Source organism: Rhinatrema bivittatum, chromosome 6 (assembly GCF_901001135.1).
Source record: "Rhinatrema bivittatum chromosome 6, aRhiBiv1.1, whole genome shotgun sequence".
In the NCBI taxonomy this organism is placed as follows: domain Eukaryota; kingdom Metazoa; phylum Chordata; class Amphibia; order Gymnophiona; family Rhinatrematidae; genus Rhinatrema; species Rhinatrema bivittatum.
In genome coordinates, this window is record NC_042620.1 from 88,256,335 (window position 1) to 88,276,452 (window position 20,118).

Here is a 20,118-nt window from a genome sequence, read left to right on the forward strand (position 1 = left end):
TTATATTCTCCAAATTAGACTACTGTAATTCCATTCTGCTAGGTCTTCCCGCCTCTTCCACCAAACCGCTTCAGATGCTACAAAACCCGGCCGCCAGAATTTTAACAAACTCCAACAGAAGAGACCACATCACACCCATCCTAAAAAACCTGCACTGGCTCCCTGTAAACTTTAGAATTCTACACAAGTGTCTCACCATCATCCACAAAGCTATTTACAACAGAACACCCATCGATATACACTACCCACTCATGCTACACTTCTCTTCTAGACCCATCAGAGAAGCCTACAAGGGCTCGCTACACCCCCACCCCAGCCAAATCCACACACCTCTTTATCCATCAAAGATCGAGCCTTCTCGACAGTGGTGCCAACCATCTGGAATGCCATGCCCCCTGACCTTAGACAAGTACCTTGCATACTGACATTCAGAAAAACTCAAGACTTGGCTATTTCTACAAGCTTTCCCTGATCTACAACCTCCCCAACTACAATAACTCGCCATGGTCCTCTAGTCAATGTACCCCAACCCTGACATGGCATTTGACCAGACATTAGTTAGATCTGAGTTTTATGACCTAATACTATTTAGTCATGAATATACGATATAATTACAGTTCTGAGTATATTATATTATTTATATATTTGATAGTATTCAGTCCTGAGTACATATTATTATTATAGTCCTGAGTATATGACCTGATGTTATTTAGTTCTGAGTTACACATGCCTCTGGCTCTTCCTCCTCCCAGTTCGAGTGCCCCTGTTTTATTGTAACTTTTCACTTTTCGCCTTATTATTCATGTTGATGTTAATGTTATTGCCCCATTGTTTCTTGTAAACCGATATGATATGATTGGTATCATGAATGTCGGTATAAAAAAGCACGAAATAAATAAATAAATAAATAAATATCCTTTTAGCTGGATTAAAAAGAGGTGTTCTAAGGCTGGCCAAGTGGCAGTGCTGCCATTCAGAAGATCTCCAGTTCAATCCCGAGCTGGGTTATTCACCCCCCCACCTCCCCCAGGTCAACTGGGGATGGGGATATTGAAAAGGCATCGCTCACAGCCCCTGACAGGAGGGCAGGGGGAGTTGTGGTCATTGCATAAAAGTAATACTTAATAGACAAATTCATGACCTATGATTTCATATTTACAGAAGCAGTCTTGGTGCATGGCCTTTGCTGCAATGACAAGACTTGTTATTTAGAACAGGGCTATAAAATCAAGAGAAAAAAGTAATATTCCTAGATAATGAGAAACGAAGGCTGATGGTGCCAGATCCTGGACCTGATTCTCACAGAGCTAAATAATTAAGGTTCAGGAGGAAACTGCTGGGTAAAATGGAAGCATTCCTGGGGCTGTGTTTAGGTTGGGAGGATACAATGCATGCATATTTTAATTTTTAAATGTATGCAGAGTGTTTGCCTGAATATAGCAACTGCAAAGTATATGGGCACAGTCTAGAAAAGAAAGGCCTCAGAAATCTAGGGGCCAGATGTCTGGACATCAGCAACACTAATGTTTGGTGACTTTTTAGATTATCAAAAAGCGCTGGTGTTAGACATGGGAAAGAAGTAGTGCTGGTTGTGAATTAAACAGGAGATCATGTATGCCCATCTACCTAAGATGGACTACAGAGAAGGAAGACAAAAACACTTTTGGATACAGAGCATAATTTTATGAGTTGTCACGCTCTATGATTTGCAGCTGGGATGCATCTTTAGCAGAATAGAAAGGAATAGCTAGAAAGACTGGCTGGGCCAATAGTTCATTTTCTGCCATCATTTTTAGATTAGCTGCCAACCTGTCCTTTTTGGGTAAGGTTTTGGAAAAAGTGATATTACAGCTATTAAACGTTTTGGTCAATCACTTGATTTTGGATGCCTGCCAGTTAGGCTTCCGTAAGGCTTGGACTACTGATAATGCAGTGATGATCTTTTTAGATTTAAAGGTGGCCTTTGATACAGTTAATCATAAGCTACTGCTATCATAATTAAGAGCGGTTGGGATTGCTGGGAAGGTTTTATAATGGTTTACTTCTTTTCTTTGTAACAGTTCCCAGAAAGTGATCTTGGGACATGTGCAGTCTTTGCCATGGATTTTGGAGTGTAAAGTCCTACAGGTCTACATACTCTCATTTGTTCAACCTTTATATGGTTCCCTTATATAATGTTCTAAGATCGTTGGGCCTGAGATTTCACATTTTTGCAGATATCCAGATCTTCTAACCTGTTACACATAATTGGATAGAGAAGCTGGAAAAAAAGGAATGAGTCCCTGGAGACAGTAGCATCTTGGTCAGGCATGAACAAGTTGAAACTGAATGCAGGTAAATCTTTGACTCTTTGGGTAGGATCTAAAGCCTTACCAGTTGGCTTTCAGTTGGTGATGAAAGGCCAACAACTATCCTTTTTTGATGTGGGGCACAATCTGTTTGGCTGGACTTGTATTTGTCCTTCAGACCATAATTTTGCTATAATCAAACAGCTATTTCAGAATCTTCAACGGATTCATCAGATAAAATCATTTTTGTCCCCTGAGAGTTTGGTTTCGGATGTCCATGCATCTATTACATCTTGGCTGGACTACTGAAATACTGTACTTATGGGGCTCCCTCAGGTTGCTAACTCAAAAAACAGCAGCTACCACTTTGGTTGTAGCAAATTCTAGGAGCATGTGACACTGTTGCTATACAGATTACACTGATTACTAGTTAAATGTAGGGTGCAATTTAAGTTTATTGTGCTCACTTAATGGTCTGGATATCTGATTTCACGTCCAGCTGTTTATGCCCTTCTTCAGACATTACATTCCTCACAGGAAGAGTTACTTTGTGTACCCTCGGTGAAGGAAGCACATTTTCAGAGGACTAGGAGGAGAACCTTTTTGTTAACTGTCTGTAATGTTTGGTTGACCATGGAACTGCACTGTAGCCAGCCTCACTCACCCCCAACACACCAAGATCGTTCATGGCGGGACACCACCAACTTCAATCTGCCTTCCTAGGTGCATGCACCTCCCACACTCTTAAGGGCCCCATGTTGGTAACCTGGCCACAGCACCCAAAGATGACAACATGACTGGTTATTTATTTATTTATTTAAATTCTTTTAATATACCGATGCTCAAGACAAAGTCTTATCGTACCGGTTTACAGCAAAACCAGGGGAAACCATAATTAACAGAATGACAGAAAGTTACAATGAACAGGGAGTACAATTCAGGACAATTGAAAGAAAAGAATTAAATTAACATAACGCTTCTAAAAGTCATTCGAGATAGCAAAAAACAATTAATTAGCAGGAAGCTAATTTAGCGGTTAAATTAACTAAGAGAGTCAAACTTAACGGATTCCTTTAGATAAGTGGTAGGGGAGGCATCATACCGGGGAGACGACAAGGGCTAGAGATGGGGCAGTGGCAGGCAGGGTTATAGGCTCGAGGCGAGGAGGGAAGGTGATAAAGGGGTGTAATAGTCATTGCTAGTTGTGGAGTGTCACCAGGGGAAGGCTTGAGAAAATAGCCAAGTTTTCAGTTTCTTTCTAAAGGAGAGAAGAGATTGTTCCTGGCGTAGATCTGGGGGTAGTGTGTTCCATAAACGTTTCAACCCAAGTTGCCCTGTATGCCAGTGCCTCGGCAACAGGTCCCCTGCTGTGCTTCCTGCCTGCAGTGCATGTTGCTTGCATTCCAAGCTTGCTCCTGCCTTGTTCCAGACCTTGTCCTGCTCCTGCCTCCTGCTCTCATCTGACTGATCTCATGGCCTTGACCTCTGCCTGGGTGCCACCTCTCCCTGAAAACTGATACTGCCTGATTGCCACCTACCTTGACCTCTGCCCAGATACGGACTCTGCCTGATTGCTGCCTGTCCTGATCTCTGCCCGCATACCAATACTACCTGACTGCTCCATTATTGGACTCTCAACTAAGTCCTGCTGGCCTCAGAACCCAAGGGCTCAACCTATAGGGGAAGAAGCTGGTATACGTGAATCCTATTCTCCATCCCAGCTTGAACATCTCTGCCTGCTGTCAGCATGGGACCAACTGGTTTCACCTGCTGGGCTGTACCAACCATGCCACAGTCCAAGGCCTTGCACTCCATGACATTGCTACTATAGTTTGAATTAAATTTCCAGGAGAACGCCAGGATATTAAAGATGTACATTTCAAAAAGATGACCAAAAATTGGTTATTTCGTGTAGCTTTTCAGATAGGGTAGTGGATATCTAGCTGATTAGCTGGTATGATAGCAGGTGGCTGTTTAGAGGTTTGGGGCATTGGGTATATGTTATTTTCATAATAATGCAATTGTATTTTGTATTGCTTTGTATGTTTTATATTGTATTTTGCTGCTTGTATATCATGGGTTTTATAGAACAATTAATATGAGTAAACAAGTCTACCTTGTTACTTTGTATTTGTGTTCCTTATAGGCTATTATCAAAGGAAAATGCCTGCATAATTTCCTTTTGATATTGTCTACAAGTTTACCCATATACTTGGCAACAACATATGCTATTGAAAAACACTCTACAACATCGTTTCTGATGCATAAAATGATTGTGTTTCTATTCTATGAGCTATTAAAAAAAAATTATGGGAATGAAAAGCTTTGACTGCACTCTGTACAGCTGTTCTACAAACTACTTAGTTTACATTTCAACCATCCCCCTTCATCATTCTCCATTTTCCTTGGTATTTCACCACTGGGATAGAAACCTGAGGGACACAGACTATACCTATTGAATATTATTTGGATGGCCTATTATGTTTGATTCCCTAGATCTGGGATTGGCTTATATAGTTAATGAAGTTGTTTAATAGAAGTGTATGAGTCTTGTTTTGCAATACTGAGATCATGTGCTGGTCCGATTTCTATTCATGTGGTTCAGGAGGGCTGTGTCTCAGTGGTATCAGGTAAATGGCACTATGGGTGGTTAAGTTGGCAGGGGTGTTACTCCGAGAAGGTGGTTGGATTTTATCTATAACCCCACTTTGAGGAGACCTCCCTTTCTTCTCTGGGGAAAGTTATCATCTATTTGTAGACTTTAAAAAAGGTCTAAAAAATCCTGGGTCCTACAAGCAACAGTAGTAATAGTAGTAGTAGTAGTAATGGTAGTGATGGTAGTGTGGTCTTCCTGTATGAGTAAGGTGGGGGGTCCTGATCAGTAAAGAAATTGTTCATTTTTATTAGTTAATGCAATATCAGCTAAAAACAAAGGGAGATAATTTTATATGATATAGAACTACAGTGCTGAGTTTTTAGAAGTTATGGAGACAAGGCTCCATGAAAAGGATCTAGTGATATTTAACCACTTATGTCCTAAAGGTTTTAGTTTTGTGAACACCCCAAAGATAGATGGAAAGGAAGATGAGTGGTCCTGGTATGTACAGAACAGCTTAAAATCAAGCACTAAGTCATGTGCCAGATTAATGGAGTACAATATCTGCTACCGTAGTTAAAGCAGATGCAGTGCAGGGATTGGGTATTAAGCTGATCTATTGGGTTCCCTCCAATAAGGCGTTTGCAGTTAACCACCATTTGGACTTGATTGCTGAAATTACAGTTCAGATTCCAGATCTTTTCAGAATGAGGGACTTTAACATTCTTTGGGATAGAGAAAATCAAACTCTAGATGGGCATTTTGTTGCTAGCATAGCTATCATGGATTTTGCCCAAATGGTTAAATCTCTTACTTATAGAAGGGCAAGTACTGGACCTGGTGTTCTACCATCCTCTCATATTAACAGCTTAAAGATTACTCCAGTCCCCTGGTAAAACCATAGTCTTATTTAAGACTAAGTATCAGAATTCAGAAGCCCAAAGAATTCAATAATATAAAAATGGCCCACTAACAAAAGATTTAGATTTTCTAGCTTTTTGAAGCTTTACATTAATTTTAATCCAATAAAGAGTGCAATGATTTAAATATCCTTATAGAAAAATGGCAATCTGACTTGAGTCAAGCATTGAACTGACTGCTCCGAAGAAATTGAGATTGGAAATAAGATACCTACCCCATTGGTTTACTGAGGTCCTGAGGCAGGAAGCACGGACAAGGACAAGATATTTGCAGAAGTATAGATCAGATGTGACTAAATTAACAAGGAAAGCACATATCATGAGATATGAGGAGAAAATTAAAGACAGTGTTGGTCGCAGCAGCCCCATGTCTGCCGAGCCACTGTGTCTAACATTAGCCTGTATCAGACTGATTAGCTAGCCCCCACTGGTAAACAGACCTGTGGGGCTGAAGACTGGAGCTGCTTAGCTGGGAGCCGGTATGTGTACGTGAGAGAGGGAGGGTGCGTGTGTGTGGTGCGTACGTGAGAGAGGGAGGGTGCGTGTGTGTGTGTGTGTGTGTGTGTGGTGCGTACGTGAGAGAGGGAGGGTGCGTGTGCGTGTGTGTGGTGCGTACGTGAGAGAGGGAGGGTGCGTGTGTGTATGTGTGGTGCGTACGTGAGAGAGGGAGGGTGCGTGTGTGTGTGTGGTGCGTACGTGAGAGAGGGAGGGTGCGTGTGTGTGTGTGTGTGTGGTGCGTACGTGAGAGGGAGGGTGCGTGTGTGTGTGTGGTGCGTACGTGAGAGGGAGAGGGAGGGTGCGTGTGTGTGGTGCTTACGTGAGACAGGGAGGGTGCGTGTGTGTGTGTGGTGCGTACGTGAGAGGGAGGGTGCGTGTGTGTGGTGCGTACGTGAGAGGGAGGGTGCGTGTGTGTGGTGCGTACGTGAGAGAGGGAGGGTGCGTGTGTGTGTGTGTGTGTGGTGCGTACGTGAGAGAGGGAGGGTGCGTGTGTGTGTGTGTGTGGTGCGTACGTGAGAGAGGGAGGGTGCGTGTGTGTGTGGTGCGTATGTGAGAGAGGGAGGGTGCGTGTGTGTGGTGCGTATGTGAGAGAGGGAGGGTGCGTGTGTGTGTGTGGTGCGTACGTGAGAGGGAGGGTGCGTGTGTGTGTGTGGTGTGTACGTGAGAGGGAGGGTGCGTGTGTGTGTGTGGTGCGTACATGAGAGAGAGGGAGGGTGCGTGTGTGTGGTGCGTACGTGGGAGTGGGAGGGTGCGTGTGTGTGGTGCGTACGTGAGAATGGGAGGGTGCGTGTGTGTGTGGTGCGTACGTGAGAATGGGAGGGTGCGTGTGTGTGTGGTGCGTACGTGAGAATGGGAGGGTGCGAGGGTGCGTGTGTGTGGTGTGCATGTGAGCGAGAGAGGGAGCATGTTTCTGGCTGGCTGTGGCTTGAGCAAGAGAGGGAGCGTGCTTCTGTCTTTGTGTGTATGTGAGAAAAGGAGATTGCTTCTGTCAGGGAGTATGTGGTTAGGAGAGGGAGGAGAAAGTTTGTGGATCTACTCTCTCTTGCTAATGTATGACAATCTTAAGATGACTGGAAATTAAACAATCCCAGATATGGAGAGCACAAGATTTTTTTTATCCTTATTATTTTTAACTATTGGATGTTATTTGGTGTGTCTTCCAAACACCAAAAACATATTTCAAAAGAGTAAATTTAAAAAAACATTTTAAATTATTGGATTTTCTAGTTGTCGGCTGTTCTGAAATATTTGTTCATTATTTCAGAATGGTAATGTTTTTATTTTTCATCATATACAGTGTCTGGCTTGTTGCCGGTTCCAGCTCAGTTTTTGTCTGCAAAATTTATACATATTTTTTGGTGACAAGAATAAAAAAAATTCTCAGGTATGGAGAGTAGTGAATTTCTTTTTTGTTTGATCTGTCTGTTTTGAAATATTTTATTGGTGCTTAGGAAATATTTTAAACGTTTCCCAATAAGTTTTTATTTATTGGATGTTCTATTTATCAGCTGTTTTAAAATATTTGTTTATTTGTTTAGTATGATTTACTAATACATTTTATATTTCTTGATTTTATTGTTTTATGTGGAATGGTTACTGTTTATCCATTGTTGCACACAAAGATTTTGGCTTGTTGCAGTTTCCAGTTCAGTTTTTGTCTGCATATTTCTATTTAAACTTCATGGTGTCTTTAACCTGTATTTGATGAGGGCCTGTATCAGACTGAGGTGAGGTAAACATATGACTAAGCCAGATACCGTGAGCTTGTTTTGAAAAAAATCCCCCAGGCTGCTATTTTCCTGCAATCTGCCCCTGTTTGGAAATCAATATAGGGTGTTATTTTCAGTGATTAAGCATTGGATGTTGGTACTTAGTAAAGTAGTTGTGATTAAGTCCAAAGTAGAAATTTGAAACCTGTTTTGCATGTTATTATTTTTTTTTTTAAAGATTTGTTTATTGCATTTTTCACAATTGAACAGAAACAATCTAACAGTTGTTATAGATCACAACATGTACACTCACGGCCTGATTTTTAATCCCCAATGTGCGTAAAATCTGGGAGTTACGCGCGCTGCATGATTTTAGAAGGGGCCCAACCGCGCACATAAAAGAAAATTAGGTCTTACCTTCGATAATTTTCATTCCTGTAGTACTAAGGATCAGTCCAGACTCCTGGGTTTTGCCTCTGCACCAGCAGGTGGAGACAGAGCAAGATTTGACAGGCTCTGCCATATATACACCAGGGTCCCACCCACAGCCTGCCAGTATTACGCAATGTCAAAGCAGAATGAACCCCTACTGTCACTAAGTATATACATGAAGATCAACCAGGGAACCCTCGGGCCACTCCCCTTCAACAAGGATCCAAACCAGACAAACAGCAAGGAACACAGATAAGGAGCTCCTCAGAGCCAACAAACTTTAGAGCAAAATTTAGGAACAGTGGACTCTCCGAACTTAACACAGCAATGGGAGGGACTCTGGACTGATCCTTGGTACTACAGGAACGAAAATTATTGAAGGTAAGACCTAATTTTCTTTTCCCTGTACGTACCGGATCAGTCCAGACTCCTGGGATGTACCCGCTCTCAACACGCCTGCTCTGAAATTGCCCTCCCTGGAGTCCTGTACATCCAGACGATAATGACGTGCAAATGTGTGCAAAGACTTCCAAGTCGCTGCTCTACAGATCTCTAGTGGGGAGATCTGCTGACACTCCGCCCAGGAAGCCGCCTGGCAGCGAGTAGAGTGCGCCTTCAGACCCAAAGGCAAGGGTCGACCAGCTAAAAGGTATGCGGAATTTATAGCTTCCTTTAACCACCACGAGATGGTGATCTTGGACACCATATTACCTTTCTTGGGACCCTTCCAAAGAACGAAGAGGTGATCCAAAACCCGAAAACCATTAGTGACTTCCAGGTAGCATAAGAGGACCCTATGCACATCCAGCTTCTTCAACTCCTTGGAAAGAGTATCCGACCTATCGATATGTGAGAATGCCGGAAGCTCCACAGACTGGTTCAGGTGAAAGGAAGAAACTACTTTGGGTAGAAAGGAAGGAACCGTCCGGAGACTAACTCCGGACTCAGAGATGCGCAAGAAGGGTTCCCTACAGGACAAAGCCTGCAGCTCAGAAACCCTACTGACCGAAGTGATCGCCATCAAAAACACGACCTTCAAAGTTAGATCCTTCAGAGATGCCCTCTTCAGAGGTTCAAACGGGGGTGCACACAAAGCTTTGAGCACCACATTAAGGTTCCAGGAAGGACAAGGAGCATGCAGCGGTGGACATCAGTGCCTTGCCCCCTTCAGGAAACGTACGTCGTCAGGATGAGATGCTAACATCCTCCCTTCCACCGTGCCCCGCAAACAACTGAGAGCCGCCACCTGTACACGTAATGAACTACAAGACAGCCCTCTTGGCTAAACCATCCTGAAGAAAGGCTAAAATATCAGACGGCCGCCCGAGTAGGTCAAACATCCGAGAAGCACACCATGACTCGAACACTTTCCAAACATGAATATATGACAATGAAGTCGAGGTCTTATGCGACCGAAGGGTGGACACCACCGCATCCGAATAACCTTTGCCTCTTAAACGGCGCCTCTCAAAAGCCATGCCGCTAGACAAAATCGATCTACCTGATCGAAACAGACCGGTCCCTGATGAAATAGATTTGGTAATGCCGGAAGACGTAGTGGAGCTTTTACTGCTAGGTTGACGAGGTCTGCAAACTACGGCCGCCGAGGCCACTCAGGGGCCACCAGGATAACTTCCGCAGGGTGACTCTCTATGCGACGAAGGACCTTGCCTATTCAGAGGCCAAGGAGGAAAAACATACAGAAGGATTGACTTCGGCCAGGGCAGCGCCAAGATATCCACCCCTTCTGCTCCCGGTTCCCTGCGCCAGACAAAAAAGCATGGAGCCTTGGCATTCTGAAAGGTTGCCATCAGATCCATGGCCAGCTGTCCCCACCTGTCGCAGATGAGCTGGAAAGCGCTGTCCGTCAGTTCCCATTCTCCGGGGTCGAGCTGATGTCTGCTCAGAAAATCCGTGTGAATGTTGTCTACGCCTGCGATGTGGGATGCGGCTATGCAGAGAAGATGCCGCTCCGCCCAATGAAGGAGAAGACGAGCTTCTAAAGCCACCGGGCGACTCCGGGTCCCCTCGATGATTGATGTAGGCCACCATAGTTGCATTGTCAGACAGGACCCTGACCGCCTTTCCCTGAACTAGGGGAAGGAAGGCCCTCAGCGCCAGATGTACTGCCCTGGTCACCAGGCGATTGATTGACCAGCGCGACTCGGTCGCGGACCAGCATCCCTGTACTGACTGACGCAGACACACTGCTCCCCAGCCGAAGAGGCTCACGTCCGTGGTGAGGACCGTCGAATCCAGAGCTATAATCGAAACCCCCTTGAGAAGGTTGTCAGAGTGTAACCACCATCCCAAGCTGGACCTTGCCATAGCTGTCAGAGGCAACGGAAGATGGAATTGTTCGGAGACCGGACTCCAGCAGGAAAGTAACGCTGATTGTAAAGGACGCATATGCGTGAAAGCCCACGGAACCAATTCTAGGGTGGATGTCATGGAACTAATCAACTGCAGATAGTCCCACACCGTCGGTGGCTGCATCTGTAACAGGGCCAAGACCTGTCCCCGCAGTTTGCGACAACAGTCTATGGACAGAAAGGCCTTGCCTTGCTGCGTGTTGAATAACGCTCCCAAAAATTCCAGAGACTGAGAGGGATTGAGTTGACTCTTGGCCGTGTTGACCACCTAAGCCGAGAGAGTGCAACAGTTGTAGTACCCGCTTGATCGCTGAGCGGCAGAACTCCTCTGATTTTGCTCGAATCAACCAATCATCCAGGTACAGATGCACTAAGAGGCCCTCTCGCCATAACTGTGCCGCCACTACCACCATTATCTTGGTGAAAGGTCTGGGGGCCGTCAAGAGCCCGAATGTTAACGCCTGAAATTGGCAATGCTTTCCCAACACAAAGAACCTGAGATATTTCTGGTGATCCCTTCCGAATTCCGATGTGAAGGTATGCCTCCGTAAGGTCCAGCGAGGCCAGGTATTCTCCCGGTCTCACCGAAGCACTCACAGACCTCAAGGTTTCCATGCGAAAGCGTGGTATCCACAGGCAGCGGTTGACCTCTTTGAGATCGAGAATGGGCCAATAGGAGCCCTCTTTCTTTGGAACGACGACGTATATGGAGTAGTGTCCTCTTTGTTGCTCCAAGACGGGAACTGGAACTATGGCCCCCAGGTTTAGCAACCGGGCCAACGTCTGACGGACCACTTCTTGCTTGTCTGCATGCCCTTACGGGGACGGAAAGAACCTCGGTCTGGGCTGGCAAGCAAAATCTAAGGCGTAGCCGTGTCTTATCACCGAGAGTACCCACTGGTCTGTCGTGATCGCGGTCCAAGCCTCATAAAAGAGGGATAGCCTGCCCCCTACCTTCGGCACCGAGGGATGGACCGGCAGGCCATCACTGTCCCGACTTACCGCCGGGGGTGGAAGCAGGTCTGCCAAAGAACCGCCCCCGAAAGGGCTGAGACTGCTGTCTACTTCCCCCCCGAACGAAAGGAGGTCGAAGGTGTACTAGGACGAGGGGCCCGAGACTTACGGTTACTCCTAAATCTAGGCTGAAACAAGAATGATCCCTTGAACCTTGACCTGTCCTCCGGCAGGCGATATCCTTTATTCTCACCCAGTAACTGTATCATGCCATCCAATTCCTTACCAAAAAGCAGTTTTTTTCCCTTAAAGGGTAAAGAGCCCAGGCTAGATTTGGAGGCCCCCATTCGCCGACCAGTTCCGTAGCCACAAAAGGCGCCGAGCTGAGATGGCTAACACCATGGAGCGCACCGAACTTCTGAGGAGATCGTGTAGCACATCCGCGCTGTATGTGACTACCGCCTCTAGACGCCCGGCCTGTCTAGCTTCTTCCTCCGACAGGCCCTCATTGGCAAGCAGTTGCTGCACCCAACGTAGTCCTGCCCATAGGGCAAAGTTACTGCAGATCACCACTCGGGCCCCCAGGGCAGAAACCTCGAAAATCTTCTTCAATTGGATTTCCAACTTGCGATCCTGTAAGTCCTACAACGCCGTGGTCCCCGTGACCAGAATCATCGTCCTCTTTGTTACTGTTGACACCGCCGCATCCACTTTCGGAACCCGCAACACCTCCAGGGCCTCCTCTGGCAAGGGATAGAGCTTATCCATGGCCTTCGTAACCTTCAAGCCTAGGTCTGGAGTATCCCATTCACGAAAGAGAAGGTCCGTCGACGAGAAGTGGAAGAGGAAAGTGGTAGGGGGGGCCACTCAAACCCAGCAACACTGGGGTCCATTGAGCCCAGCTTAGACTCCGTCGGCGGGGTATCAATCCCTAATTCCCCCAAGATGGCGGGGAGAAGGGGAGGGCAACTCCTCCCGTCTGAAGAGGCGTATCACCCTCGGGTCGTCCCCCTTGGACGTCTCACTTTGCCGCGCTGACCCCTGCGCAGGTGTTCCATCTCCCTCTGCCCCCCTCGGGAGTGGGAAGGGGACCCCATGGTCCTCGGGGTCCCCCGAATCATCGGAGGACTCCGTGTCCTCCCTGGGAGGAAGGGCCCGCTTGGCTTTGGAGGCTCCCTCCTTCTCGCCCGTACCTGGTCTAGGCTCCCCCGCCGCAGGTGGGACCCCTGATGGGGAGACCATCGCTTACTGGCTTTGCGGGCCTTAAAGGTCCTATGCATTGCAAGTATAAATTCTGAAGAAAAAGAGGAGGCTGAATCCTCTATCTGTCGCGTCCGCATCGAGTCCCTCCCCACCCCCCCCCCCCCCCCCGCTAGGGGCGATGAGGGGAGAGATGGGGAGGGGAATTCCAGGCCCCATCCGCGTTCGGCGCGGCTGAACGGACCGCGGGCAAAATGGCAGGTTTTCCCACATTTCGGGAGGACAGCCTGGGAGAGATCGGGGACACTCCCCGATCGCGACCTTGAACGTGCGCTGGCTAACCAGTACCCCCCCCCCCCCCCCCGAGCCGCCCCCGATGACCCCTCGCCTCCTGGGATGCAGGCTGAGCACAGCCCATCCCGCGAGAGGCACGCGCTAGCAGAGCCACAGGCCTTGCAGACCGTGCCTCGTGGCATGCCAGCTCTGCCGAGACTGCCTTGCAAACGCACAAAATCAATTAAAAAAAAAAAAAACGACTGCGCGGGAACGGGAGGGAGGCAAGGAAAAAAAATGCTGCCGCGGTAAGGCCAGAGAGTCGTAAAAACACTTTTTTTTTTTTTGGTACCTTCGGAACTGTCCCTCGAAGAGTGCTGGATTGGTCCGGCGGGGGTGAGTGAGCCGGGCTCCATGGTATCACCCCTGCTGGGCTTGGTAAGCGGGGCCCTCGATCCCTTGCCCCAGCAACCTGCTCTACCAGGGTGATGGTCCTCTCAGGTCCTCTCAACCTTCTAAAACTGTTTCCCTTTTTTTTTTTCCAATTAACTTAAAGGAAGGAAAGCAAACAGGAACAACAATCCCCTGACTGACTATCCTCCTCAATCTTTTTGTTGTAATATTTTCAGGCTGTGGGATCTGCACCCGGACCAGCTGCTGGAGACAGAGAAATACTGGCAGGCTGTGGGTAGCACCCTGGTATATATGGCAGGGCCTGTCAAATCTTGCTCTGTCTCCACTTGCTGGTGCGGAAGCAAAACCCAGGAGTCTGGACTGATCCGGTACATACAGGGAACTCCAATTATGCGCAGAAGTGCCGGGCTGAAAGAAATGGGTGGGGCTGGAGGTGGCCGGTACAGCAGCAATTGGCCGCTGTACAGAAGAAAGGACTGATGGCATGTGCAAGTTGCTACTACTCCAACGGAGAAGTAAGCAACAAAATTAAAAAGAAAAAAAAAGGTAGGGGAAAGGGTTTAGGGGGTGGGGAGATCACGGGAAGAGGGAGGGAGTAAGGGCAGGGGAGTAGGGAATTAACTCCCAGGCAGCTCCTTTTTTGGAGCAAACTGGGAGAGGCCTGTTCTTGTCGCCGCACAAAATTTGCTAAAGTCTACCCCCCCTTGCGCGCACTGCTTGCACACACGCAAGCGGATTACAAAATCCAGTGCGCATGGCCCGACAATTTTATAACATGTGCACTCCAGCTCATGCATGCTATAAAATCAGCACATTCATGTGTGTGCACCTGGTAGTGCGCACACATGGACACATGTGCCCTTCTTTAAAAATATACCTCTCAGTGAGTACGAGTACATTCCAAAAACAGAGTATAAATTTATTTATTGGTTTTTTTATATCGTCGTTCGAAAATACAATCACAACGGTTCACATAGTTACAACAAAGACCAGATAAAATATAAATTAAAATTAAAAGAATAAAACAGAATCAGAAATTACATTTTTAAGTTCATAGAAATAGGAAAAAATAGGAAGAATAAAAGGTGAAATACATAGATAAAATATATCACTACACCACACTTCTCATATAAAATGAATAAATGAAGTGCCTCAGCAAAGAATTAATCTGTATCCTGGTAAGCCTTGGTAAATAACCATGCCTTTAGCTCTTTTCTAAACAGTTTTAGGTCTAGTTGTAGGCATAATTCGGATGGTAAAGAGTTCCAAATTTTTGGATCGGCCAGTGAAATAGCTCTTTCTATAACCTGAATGAGATGGGCTGACTGGAGAGAGGGAATAATTAGGAAGCCTTTGGATGCCGATCTAAGGTTACATTGAGGAACATACAACTGAATGGCTGCATTTAACCAGTCTGTCTGTTCACCATAAATGACTATGTAAAAGGCATATTATTTTGAATTCAATCCGGTATTTGATTAGAAACCAATGCAGAGAAATTAAAACAGGAGTTAAATGGTCGAATTTCTTTTTTCCTGTCAGGATTCTAGCTGCTGCATTCTATAAAATTTGAAATGGTGATAGAGGATGGAAGACAGTGTAGGAGAGAATTACAATAATCAGTATTAGAAAAGATCAATAATTGTAATACAGTTCTGAAATCGGATTGGGTTAGAAGTGGTTTTAAACGTCTAAGGATCAGGAGTTTATTGTATCCCTCTCCGAGTTTTGTAGTGATGTGTTTTTTAAGTTTAAATTCACAATCAATGACTATGCCAAGATCGCGAGCATGAGTTATAAGCTTGATTTCAGTTTGTTGATCTTCGAGTTTTAATAAAGGCAGTTTAGAGGGATATGATTTCCTGTCTAAAAAGATAATTTCAGTTTTATTGACATGAAGGATGAGTTTCATGTGCATTCACAATTTTTTGATGATGGATAGATACATGGCTGTCATCTTAAGTGTGTTTTCAATTGAGTTTTGAATCGGAATCAAGATCTGGATGTCATCAACATAAATATAATGTATTAACCTTGCTAATAAATGACATAGAGGTTAACAAATACATATTAAATAGGGGGGCCGATAAGGAAGATCCTTGAGGGACGCCAGATTCTAAGGTTATTTTGTCAGAGGTGGAATTCTTAATTTTAACTTGAAATGACGATTGACCAGGTAAGATGAAAACCATTTTAATGTAATATCAGATAGACCAATTTCAGATAGTCTGTCAAATAGGATGGAATGGTTTATGGTTTTATTGTTTTTTATATACCGTCGTCTCGGCATAGCCTTCACAGTGGTTTACAATTCGATAAAAGTAGAGAAATTACAATCATACAATAAATAATATTAACAGCTAAAATAATTAAAAAGAATCAGAAAAGTACAAAAAATTAACCTTAGCTGTTAAAAACTAAATTAAAATATAAGATAAATTACTAAAATATTACTATTCATAAACATAAGAAAAATTAAAAATGCATACAGTATTAGGATCATATAAATAACATTAGAATGTAATTATCGTATCTCTATACTAAAACATAATAAAAAACAAAGCATGGAAGCAAAAGTTATTAACAGAATGAGTGTCGAAGGCTGTGGATAAATCTAATAAAACTAGCAAATAGCTTTGACCATTGTCGAACCCTCTAAGAACAGTATCCGACAAAGCAAGTATTAGAGTTTCTGTACTAAGATGTTTTTGGAAACCAAACTGGGAGGGATATAAGATATTGTTGTTTTCAAGATGTTCCATTAGTTGTTTTTGTACTACTTTTTCTAATAATCTGGATATGAATGGAAGGTTAGAGATGGGTCTATAATTACTAAGGTTGAATGGATCCAAATTAGGTATTTTTAAGAATCAGTTTAATTATTGCACATTTAAGTAATTCAGGGACATTTCCTTCCGCAAGAGAGAGATTAATCAAGGATGCAAAGGGTATGAAAATTGTATGAGCAATCAGTTTGAGAGAGGAGATAGAAATACTATCCAAGGGGTGTACTGCAGGATTCATATATATATAAAGTATTTTTCCCACAGACACAAATGGGGGAAATCTATTGGGGTACATTTTAAGAAACGTACGCTGGATTTTATAAGGTACGCGCATAGCCGCACGTATCTTATAAAATCCGGGGTCAGGGGGTACACATTTGTGCAACTTGCACGTGCCGAGCCCTGCGCGAGCTGCCCGTTCCTGGCCTCAGAGGGAACTTTCCTTCCGCCTCCCCCCACCTTCAACTCCCTTCCCCTACCTAACCCCCCCCACCACCCCCCCCCCCCCCCCACCTTTGTCGCAGAAGTTACGCCTGCTCGAAGCAGACGTAACTTTGCGCACACCGGGCCGGCTGCCGCGCGCCATGTTACGGTCCGGGGGCTGGTCCGGAGCCAGCAGCCACACCCCCAGGCCGAAACCACGCCTGCAACGCCACCCCCGGATGAAGTACAGACCGAATCACGCCCCAGACACGCCCCCGATGACGCACTGACCGCATCACGCCCCCCAACACACCCACCCCACGAAAGCTCCGGGACTTGCACGCGTCGAAAGCCTATGCAATATAGGTTCAGCACGCACAGGGCCGTTTTAGAAGGAAAAATGGACTGGTTACGCGCGTACCTTAAGGGGTAGATTTTCAGAAAGCGCGATTTGGTGTACTTTTGTTGGCGCATCAGGCGCCAACAAAAGTACGCTGGATTTAGCAAATGTTGCTTACCTGATGTAACAGGTGTTCTCACAGGACAGCAGGATGTTAGTCCTCACAAATGGGTGACATCGAGGATGGAGCCCACCACGGAAAACTTCTGTCAAAGTTTAAACAGAACTTTGACTGGCCCCTACTGGGCATGCCCAGCAAGGCACTGACCCTGCAGCCAGCAGGGGTCTCCCTTCAGTCTGATTTTCAAAGCTACAGGCAGTGCCTAAAAAAAAAGTAAAAAGCAAAACGAACCCAACACCGCGGGGTGGCGGGCGGGTTTTGTGAGGACTAACATCCTGCTGTCCTGTGAGAACACCTGTTACATCAGGTAAGCAACATTTGCTTTCTCACAGGACAAGCAGGATGGTTGTCCTCACAAATGGGTGAGTACCGAGCTGAGGATGTCCTGACTTGCACCAAATGCACCCAACGGTGTGCAAGAGGCACAACAACTGGGGTGGAATTTGGGAAAGGGCATCCGCACCCTACCGGGAAGGTGGAAGGGTGTTGGTACATCATGTTGGAAAAAGGTTACCAAGACAGATTGGCCGAAGATGGAGTCCTGTCTTCCAGCTTTGTCCAAACAATAGTGGGCTGCAAAGGTATGGTGAGAACTCCAGGTTGCAGCTTTACAGATGTCGGGAAGCGGCACCGATCGAAGGTGTGCCACCGAAGTTGCCATGGCCCTCACAGAGTGTGCTTTCACACGGTCTTGAAAGGGAATGCCAGCTTGCTGATAGCAAAAAGAAATGCAGTCCACCAACCAGGAGGAAAGAGCCTGCTTACCCACAGGTTGTCCTAACTTGTTAGGATGGAAAGAGACAAATAATTGAGTGCTCTTCCTGTGAGCAACTGTACGGTCTAGATAAAAAGCTAGAGCTCGTTTGCAGTCTAGGGTATGCAGAGTCTGTTCCCCGGAGTTGGAGTGGGGCCTAGGAAAAAAGATAGGTAGTATGATGGATTGATTAATATGAAACTCAGAAACTACCTTAGGTAAAAATTTAGGGTGAGTGCGGAGTACCGCCCGGTCCTGCAGGAGCTTAGTGTAAGGCGGATAGGTGACTAGGGCCTGTAATTCACTAACCCTGCGAGCTGAAGTGATAGCCAAAAGGAATAACACTTTCCATGTGAGATACTTTAATTCACAGGAGTGCAGAGGTTCGAAAGGTGGTTTCATTAGACGACCAAGAACCAGATTAAGGTCCCAAGATGGGGCCGGAGGACGTAAGGGTGGCTTCAGATGGAGCAAGCCCTTAAGGAAGCGTGTTACCAGGGGTTGTACTGAAATAGGACTTCCCCCAATACCTTTATGGAAGGCGGCTACCGCACTGACATGCATTCTTATAGAAGAGGTTTTAAGACCTGATTCAGAGAGATGCCATAAATAGTCCAAGAACTTAGAGATTGGACAGGAAAGGGGATCAAGGGACTGAGAAGTGCACCATGATGTGTACCTTTTCCATTTATATGAATAGGATCTTCTGGTAGAGGGCTTTCGTGAAGCTATCAGGACACGAGAAACCGAATCCGAAAGGTTAAAAGGCTGAAGGACTAACCTTTCAACATCCAAGCCGTCAGGGACAAGGCTTGGAGGTTGGGATGGAGGAGGCATCCGTCGTTTTGAGTGAGCAGATGCGGATCCGTTCCCAGAGGGATGTGCCTGCGGATGGAGAGATCCTGGAGTATTGGAAACCATACTTGGCGTGGCCAGTAAGGTGCTATCAGGATCATGGTTCCTCCGTCCTGGCGTAGCTTCACGAGAGTCCTTGACAGAAGAGGAAGTGGAGGGAATGCATAAAGCAGACCTGTCGTCCACTTGAGGGAGAAGGCATCCCTCGGCTGAAAGTGTTGGCTCCGAATGAGAGAGCAGTAATCGTCCACTTTGTGGTTCTGAGGGGACGCAAAGAGGTCTATGCGGGGAAAACCCCACTTGTGAAACAGAGAGGTCACTACCAGAGGATCGAGTGACCACTTGTGTGGCTTGAAGACACGGCTCAGCTGGTCTGCCAATACATTGTCTACTCCCGGTAGGTAAGTGGCCCTGAGGTACATAGAGTGGGAGAGGGCTTCCGCCCAGATCTGCGCAGCTTCCTGACACAGAAGGAAGGAGCCTGTGCCTCCCTGCTTGTTTATGTACCACATGGCCACTTGGTTGTCCGTCTGGATTAAGACTATCTGATGGAATAGATGATCTTTGAAAGTTCGGAGTGCATAGCGGATTGCGCGAAGTTCCAGGAAATTTATCTGGTGTTCGGCTTCCTCTGGTGACCATAACCCTTGGGTTTGTAATTCGTCCACATGGGCTCCCCAACCGATGTGAGAAGCGTCGGTGGTTAGGATTACTCGCGGATCCGGTGGAAGAAAAGGTAAGCCCTGAAGGAGGTTGACCTGAGTCGTCCACCAGGTTAAGGATAGGCGCAGGGCTTGTGTAACTGTGACTATGGAGGACAGAGGCTGAAAAGCTTGAATCCATTGGTGTCGTAGAGTCCATTGTGTTACTCTCATGGCTAGTCGGGTCATGGGAGTGACTTGAACCGAGGATGCCATGTGTCCTAGGAGAATGAGGAACTGGCGAGCCGTGGCAGAGTTTTGAGACTGGAGCTGGCGAGCCAAGGATATTAGGGTATGGACCCTCTGAAGAGGAAGGTAAGCCTTTGCCTGCAAGGTGTCCAAGTCTGCTCCAATGAAGGATAAGGTTTGAGACGGGACTAAGCAAGATTTCTCGTAAATGACAAGAAACCCTAAGGAAAGGA

The 20,118-nt window shown here is 46.1% G+C and overlaps 1 protein-coding gene across 16 annotated transcripts in view; it reads right to left on the minus strand.

Moving 5' to 3' along the window:
• The window catches only part of BAZ2B (bromodomain adjacent to zinc finger domain 2B), a 1,147,511-nt gene that overhangs the window by 794,570 nt on the left and 332,823 nt on the right, over nucleotides 1-20,118 (minus strand). The gene's annotated exons all lie outside the window — the stretch shown is intronic.